The sequence below is a fragment of the Ruditapes philippinarum genome, unplaced genomic scaffold (assembly GCF_026571515.1).
Source record: "Ruditapes philippinarum isolate M1 unplaced genomic scaffold, ASM2657151v2 ctg4266_1_1_1_1, whole genome shotgun sequence".
Classification (NCBI taxonomy): domain Eukaryota; kingdom Metazoa; phylum Mollusca; class Bivalvia; order Venerida; family Veneridae; genus Ruditapes; species Ruditapes philippinarum.
Window position 1 is genome coordinate 79,070 of NW_026860776.1, and position 7,629 is coordinate 86,698.

A 7,629-nucleotide genomic window follows, 5' to 3' on the forward strand; every position below is an offset into this window, starting at 1 on the left:
CTCACAAGTGACTTAAATTTTGACATGTGTGGAAGCTGTCGGGTGATTCTGCTCTGGTCCTCGCTTGTGTCTGAAATTATTCATTAAGTGCTGTCTGAGGTCTTCCTCCACCTGTAAAGATGGAAACTTTGGAAAGTCATATGACCTTTATAGTGCCATAGTGACTTAAGCCCAACCAAAAAGAAATGAAAGAGATGAACAGAAATTTTTTGAATTATATAGAAATATCTTCTTTCACTGAATATGAAGTAATTTTAGTAAAAACAAAGCAAGAAATTGTGGTTTAGTGGTTAAGGTGTCTGCTTCTCAACTTGGGGATGGTTGATTTGATTCCTACTTGGGTTTTCACCGTGATTCCACAATGGCACTTATACTGCCGAGCCACATGAAAGATGAAAGTTAATTATCCCTTAAAAAGTGTCTGCATCTCAACTGGGGGAAGAGTATGTAGCTTTCTTTTATCTCTTATGAATAATGTTCTTGCCTTTTGGTACAATGGTACTTAAAGTATTGTAAATATTTGAGTTTTATCAAATCTTTGGGATTTATTTTTTGTGTAATCTGGTTTTATTTTATTGTTTTTTGAGAGGGTTAAATTGTTATTGTATAAGATATATTTTATATATGGTATAAGATATGTGTATATTTATATGGACAATCCACTGTAAGCTTTGTTTATATTTTATAAGGAATGTGTGTCAAGGTTAACAGTTTGGTCATGTTTTCACAGTTGTAATCAGTGTATGTATTTTATTTATTACTATCATAAAACTGTACTTCAATCACTGCAAAGCTTGCGGCAATAATGGTTTGGTTTTGTCACATTTAATCCAGTCCTAGACTTCAGTTTACATTTGAAAGCCGTAACAAAGTTGTCTTATGACATTTTACAGCAAGTGTGACTTAAAACCCAACAAAATAAACTAAAGCTTTTATCTGCTGTATATCATGGATTTGTCGATCTAGTTTCATGCAACAAACCATTTAAAAGTATTAATTGTAGAGATTTGGGGATGGAGAATTTCAAATTGATCATTCTAAAATTCAAGATCTTTGTCAGACTTTATGTCTAAGATGACCTAGCTCTACTAGTGACAAAGGGTTTGTAGTTAAGATTTCAGATTTGCTAGGGGAATAAGTAACTATTGAGTACATGTTAAAGGTAACCACAGCCTAACCATCCCTGGGGAAATGTGCAGACTCTGACTAAAGACTTTCAAATCACTGAATAAGGCCTTGCCTCACAGGGACTTACAGCTTATAAATTCCCTGCTAAAAGCCCCTTACTGCAAGTTTGGCATATTTTGGCCATTTTGTATCCAAAACAAAACCACAGCATTGTCCAAGCAGTGTGGGGACAAACAGAAGGTAAAAGCCCTGCACATTCCCCCTCGCTATCCCCAAACATTTCCAATGTGAAGGGTTGCCATATTTACAATATATTGTGACTTTATGTGATTATTTAAAACAGCATTGTATGTCTGCTTTAAATACAATGTGTACAGATATAATCTGTATACAGATTGAATGGTTTTAATTCTTATGAATACACAGTATTGATAACTAATTTTTAAAAGTTATTAGTTTTACCTTTCATAATCTTTTGATCATTTTTGGAATAATTTGCAACATATTTTTTCTCCATATACTTTATAAAGAACGTTGTGATTTGATATGGCATGTTAGAATCTGCTAATAGATATTGATGTTTCCATAGCAAACTGGCAATGTTTAATTTACAAGATCTAGTGAGAACTAGAAAATATATGTCTTTATTGTAGGGCAGTGATTTAAGAACTTCAAAACATTGTATGTTGTTTATGAAACATTTTTATGTCATTTATTAAACATGCTACACATTAAGCATTAAAAATGGTAGATGTTGTTTGTGAAACATTTAACATTGTGTTTATGAAACTTGATACATGTTGTTTATGAAACAAGCTACATATGGTTTATTGTTTATATGTGTTTATTGAACATGCTACATTTTGTTTATGAAATCTATTGTTTATGGAACATGTTACATGTTGTTTATGAAACGGGCTACATGTTTATGGAACATGCTGTATGTTGCTTGTAAAACACATTGTTTATGAAACATGGTAGATGTTATTACATTACAGATTGAACATGGATACCCTTAAATTCAAAGAAAGGACTCTAGATCCCTTACAGGGTAAAGATAATACAAAGTATGTGTTTGAAACTAAATATACATCACATATGTTGTTTACTAAATGTATGTTGTGTATGAAACTAAGTGTGTGTTGTTTCCAAAGCATAGTGCAGTATCTTGAATAAGAATAAAATACAATGTTGTAATTACAAAATGAAACATGGTACTTGTTGTTTCTAAAATGTTGTTTAAAATGTTGTTAATGATAGAAATTCTGTTGCTTTAAATTAAGAAAAAAAACCCACAAAAGCAATGTTGCTTATGAAACATTGTACATCGTGAGATATTATATACATGTATTTATTTGAACAAATTAAGTACTGTATACTATTTTAATTAAACTCATCCTCTCTATCTAAAATTTTGATATATTTTAATATTATTGTTAATATATAGGTAGAAATACAACGAAATATACTTGTTTTAAATTGTTAGACATTTAACAGTCTGTGTACATGCAATTGCAATGGTTTTGTTGTGCAAATTTTCACAAAGTGAGCATTTGTTGTATTATTCTGTACTTTGCATTATAATTAATTAAATAATGTTATGTCCTTTCGTGAAATAAAGCCTAAAACAAATGACTACTGTCACTTTATGTACACATAAAGTATACTTGTTTATACTTATAACTTACATACAGCATTAAAACAGACTGTTTAAACCAGTTTTTGATGCACTGATTATTTAAAGGCCCATTATGCCTCAGCAATGCTGTCAAAAACTATTTATTGTTTGTATCTTTTAACAGTTTCCAAAAAATACTCATTTACCACATAGATGAACTAACTTTTGATTCATTTGCTTTGTTGGCAATTGGTGCAACTATAGTGAATTAGTATTTTGTATGTTACACAGATTTGACATTTCTAAAGACTTTAAAATTCATGTGTATATATTGATTTCTGAGGCATAATGTCCCTTTAAAGTGTCAGAGTGCACAGTCGTTACAGTAAGAAAGATATGAAATATAACTGAAGTCTGCATACCCTGAAGTGTATTACACATTTAAAATATTCAGCCCAATTGTTCAACCTATGTTGAGATAGAAAAAATACTTCAGTATGATGGATAAAGTAGCCTTGATCTTAAGGTTGAACTTGATAATCTAAATGAAATAATAGTGTTGTAAGTAAAGATGTAAACAAGTCATAGCCGTTTTATTCAGTATTTAACCATTGTATAATTTATTAATAGATATATAGTAATGTCTTAATTGCGGCGTTGTACACGTTGTATGTGACCATACTGCGATGCAATGGTGTCCTTATGGCGAACCAATTGCGCCTTAAGAAAAAGCCGAGAGACATTGTTTTTCGGATGCGCATGCGATCCCAAACCGCCTTGTTTTGATGTAAAGGAGTTCATTCGGTGAAGTTTGCAATCGTAAAGCCAACACCTCGACGTTTTTATGCAAGCCGTGATAACGCGTCTACCCAGTGACCCGATTTGTGCTTTGAATTTGAACAGGCCTCTATGTGCGGCAATAGAAAGCATAAGCCACTGGTACAAAGAAATAAGGTAGCCAAATGCCCGCATTGCTACAGGCATTAGCACTGAGACATAAGTAATGTACAGATTACATCGAATAAGGCTCATTAAATGACAATCTTCCCTTAATGGCACTGTTCGTTGCAAAGCTAAATCCCCATCCCTTTGACCTATTTTAGTCGGTTTCGGTTTGATAATAAAAAGCGTCTTGAGAGATATAAGCTAATGGCAATATCCTCACAGAATGAGGTCCGGAGATGTCCACATGTTTAAGGCGTTAGAATATATTCACATACAAAAGACTCATTGGAAGCTTAATAGAGTCTCGCCTTTACCGTAAGGTCAAGCGTTTGCTCTAGAAACAAGTTTAGCAGAAAGGCCCGTGTGGGTTTGCATTAGTCCGCACGGATATAACTCATGCAGCTTTGTTCAACCTTAATTGGCCGATTTTGTCGAACGATGAATGGTTGGATACTTCACCTATATTACGCCCCTCGCCCCCTTTAAAAACAAATGTCCCGTACATTTTCCATTCACCCTTGTTATACAGTGTACCCCAGCAACTTGTTACACTGATTTTGTTTGGAAAAACTGATATAATGGCATTGTAAGACATATTACAGTGGTCTTAGAAATGAGGTCAGGACAACCTTGCATAAGATATGTTGTTGAGGATGTTGCTATATCACATGACATATTTGGATATACATCCAGCTCAATCCCTTCATTCTGCAGCGCACACGCAACGACAAGGTGCTCCGATTCCGTCAAATAAGAGCCAGAAGAAAAGCTTACAAGGATAAAGCAACCCTATGATCTACATTTACGTACCTAACTTTAAAACCCCTATTGTTTTCAGGTCACTGTGAAGGATTCGGCTTGTTTTGTATGTCCGATCCTCAATCGCGACTGACATTTCTCTTGATGTTTTCTGATATTGCCCTGAGACTCGAATTTGGTACACTAGTATTTGAAGAATCTATAATCAAGCTAACTTGACGCGCGCCAGAAACCCAGACCCATGTTTTTAATAACATAAATTAAAAATATTTTACAAATACTTTACTGTAATGTAAAATAGTCGATTTATAGACAAATATATGTATTTGAATTTCAATGTAATGACGTTAAAGTGAAGTAACAAATAAAAATGACAGGGAGGACAGCCTTCACATAATCAATGATGTGCAGATATATCCACAATCTACTTGTATGAATACATAAAATGAAAACAATCACTTGTTTCCTTTTCGTATATTTAATGATATCATAAGAATACATGTTGGTTCCAATACATGGATAAAATGGCCATAACAAAACGAAGAATAAGAGGAAAACAAGAGGGCCATGATGGCCCTGAAGTCGCTCACCTGTATATAGGCCCCCGGAGCGGGGCCAGTTTAAACCCCAGGGCTTTTATTTGAACAAACTTGGTACACACCCATTAGAAGATGATTCATGCTAAACATCTAAGGTCTAGCTCGTTGGGTTTTTTAAAAGAAGATTTTTTAAGTTTTTTCTTTACACATATTGTTAAAAACATTGACACCCCTGGGACAGGGCCAGTTTTGACCCCAGGGCTTTTATTTGAACAATCTTTGTAGACACTTACTAGAAAATGTTTCATGCTTAATATCTAAACTCTAGCTATTCGGGTTTTTCAAAGAAAATTTTTAAGTTTTTGCTATACACATATAAGGAAAATCAATGTCCCCCGGGGCGGGGCCAATTTTGACCCCAGGGCTTTTACTTGAAAAAAAACTTTGTAGACACTCACTAGAAGATGCTTCATGCTTAATATCTAAACTCTAGCTATTTGAGTTTTTTCAAAGAAGATTTTTGCTATACACATTTAAGAAAAATAAATGACCCCCTGGGGCGGAGCCAATTTTGACCCCAGGGCTTTTATTTGAACAAACTTGGTAGACATCCATTAGAACATGTTTCATGCTAAATATCTTTGCTCTAGCTCTTTGAGTTCTTTAAAAGAAGATTTTTAAGTTTTTACTATATGCATATACTATTAGGAAAATCAATGACCCCCTGGATCGGGGCCAATTTTAACCCAATGGCTTTTATTTGAACAAATTTAGTAGATACCCATTAGAAGATGTTTCATGCTAAATATCTTAGCTCTAGCTCTTTGGGTTATTTTAAAGAAGTTTTTACTATATGAAAATTATACATATAGGGAAAATCAATGACCCCCTGGGGCGGGGCCAATTTTGACCCCAGGGTTTTATTTGAACAAACTTTGTAGACACTTACTAGAAGGTGTTTCATACCAAATATCTAAGCTCTAGCTCTTTGGGTTTTTTAGAAGAAGATATTTAAAGTTTTTTTCTTTTGGTTGCCATGGCAACCAGAGTTCTGCATGGAATAAAATTCTTTGAACAATTTTCAAAGGTTACCACCAAAGGAACATTCCTGTGAAGTTTGGATGAAGTTGGCTTAGTGGTTTATGAGGAGATGTCATTTAAAGTAAAAGTTTACGGACGACGGACGGACGGACGCCGGACGAAAAGCGATCACAAAAGCTCACCCTGTCACTTTGTGGCAGGTGAGCTAATAGCAAGAAAAAGTCAAAGTAAATGTTAGCTTCATGTTTTTAATGTTGTCCAGTATAAAGTCACCGTAGGAAATATTTTGCATGGAAAAAAACACAAACTATGTATGTGTTGTTACCATATAAGCTAAATTATTTAATACCCTATATATCATGTGTGATCATTAAAACTGATACAAAATCTACAGAATCGCCAGAGGCTCGCATAATATAATTTTATTCAACTCGTGCAATAAATTCAGTATTGAACTTACACTCATTCAACATCCTCTATATAATGCATTAATGATTAGATATGTGTATTAATTAGTTATTTCTATACTAGTGTTCCATAATGCTCGGTATTTATTTCAATAATTTATTGGAAAAAATAATTTTTTTATTACCAAGTTTTTTGTTGTTTTTGTTTTGTTTTGGGTTTTACGTCACATCGACACAGTATAGGTCATATCGCGACGTTCCAGCTTTACTGGTGGAGGAAGACCCCAGGTGCCCTTCCGTGCATTTTTTCAGACACGAAAGGGCACCTGAGTAGAACCACCGACGTTCCGTAAGCTAGCTGGATAGCTTCCTCACATGAAATAATCCAAAGTCCCTGTCGGGATTCGAACCCACAGCGGTGAGGGGCAAGTGGTTTGAAGTCAACGACCTTAACCACTCGGCCATGGACGCCCCTATTATTACCAAGTATTCTTTAAATTAGTTTAAATCATAAAATGAATTTAGAATATGCTATACAATAATATCAATAATATTGATGATAATTATGGCACATAATTAGTATTTAATGTACGTTAGGCAATAATGAAATAGTACATGTTGTATCTTTACATACTGAATATAAGGAAATAGGCTTGATGTCAGTTTTGTAAATGTACTTTGAATACAAATTTGATGACGAAACACCTAACTAAATAAGCACAGTTTGTATATAATATCAAATATGAAATCACCCGACACCGGTACAATTGTCAATTGAGACATTTTAGAATTTAATTTAAAGAACCTATCACTCTACTCACATACTATATGTAGTTGACAAACTTGTGCTTTAAAAAAGACATCACGACTGTGTACAAGTTAAGCTCGAATCTTGCATTCTGGTATGACAGTGTTTGTATGAATAGAAAGACAAGTCATAATTCAAAGATGATGCAAAGATACTATTACTGTTTCAGTCAACCCTTCGTACACTTTTTTGCAAGTCAAACACTTCAACCTCATCCCTGTTCTTGCCTATTACCATCTTTGTCATTTGCAGATTACAGCATATTGCTCCACACGAGGCCGTTTTGTCATCAAATGCCAACACCTCGCCCACAAGATCTCCTTCCGGTCCAAACTGAAGCACGTTCTTTGAGCAAACTAATAACGTTCCTCTAAAACTACGGTA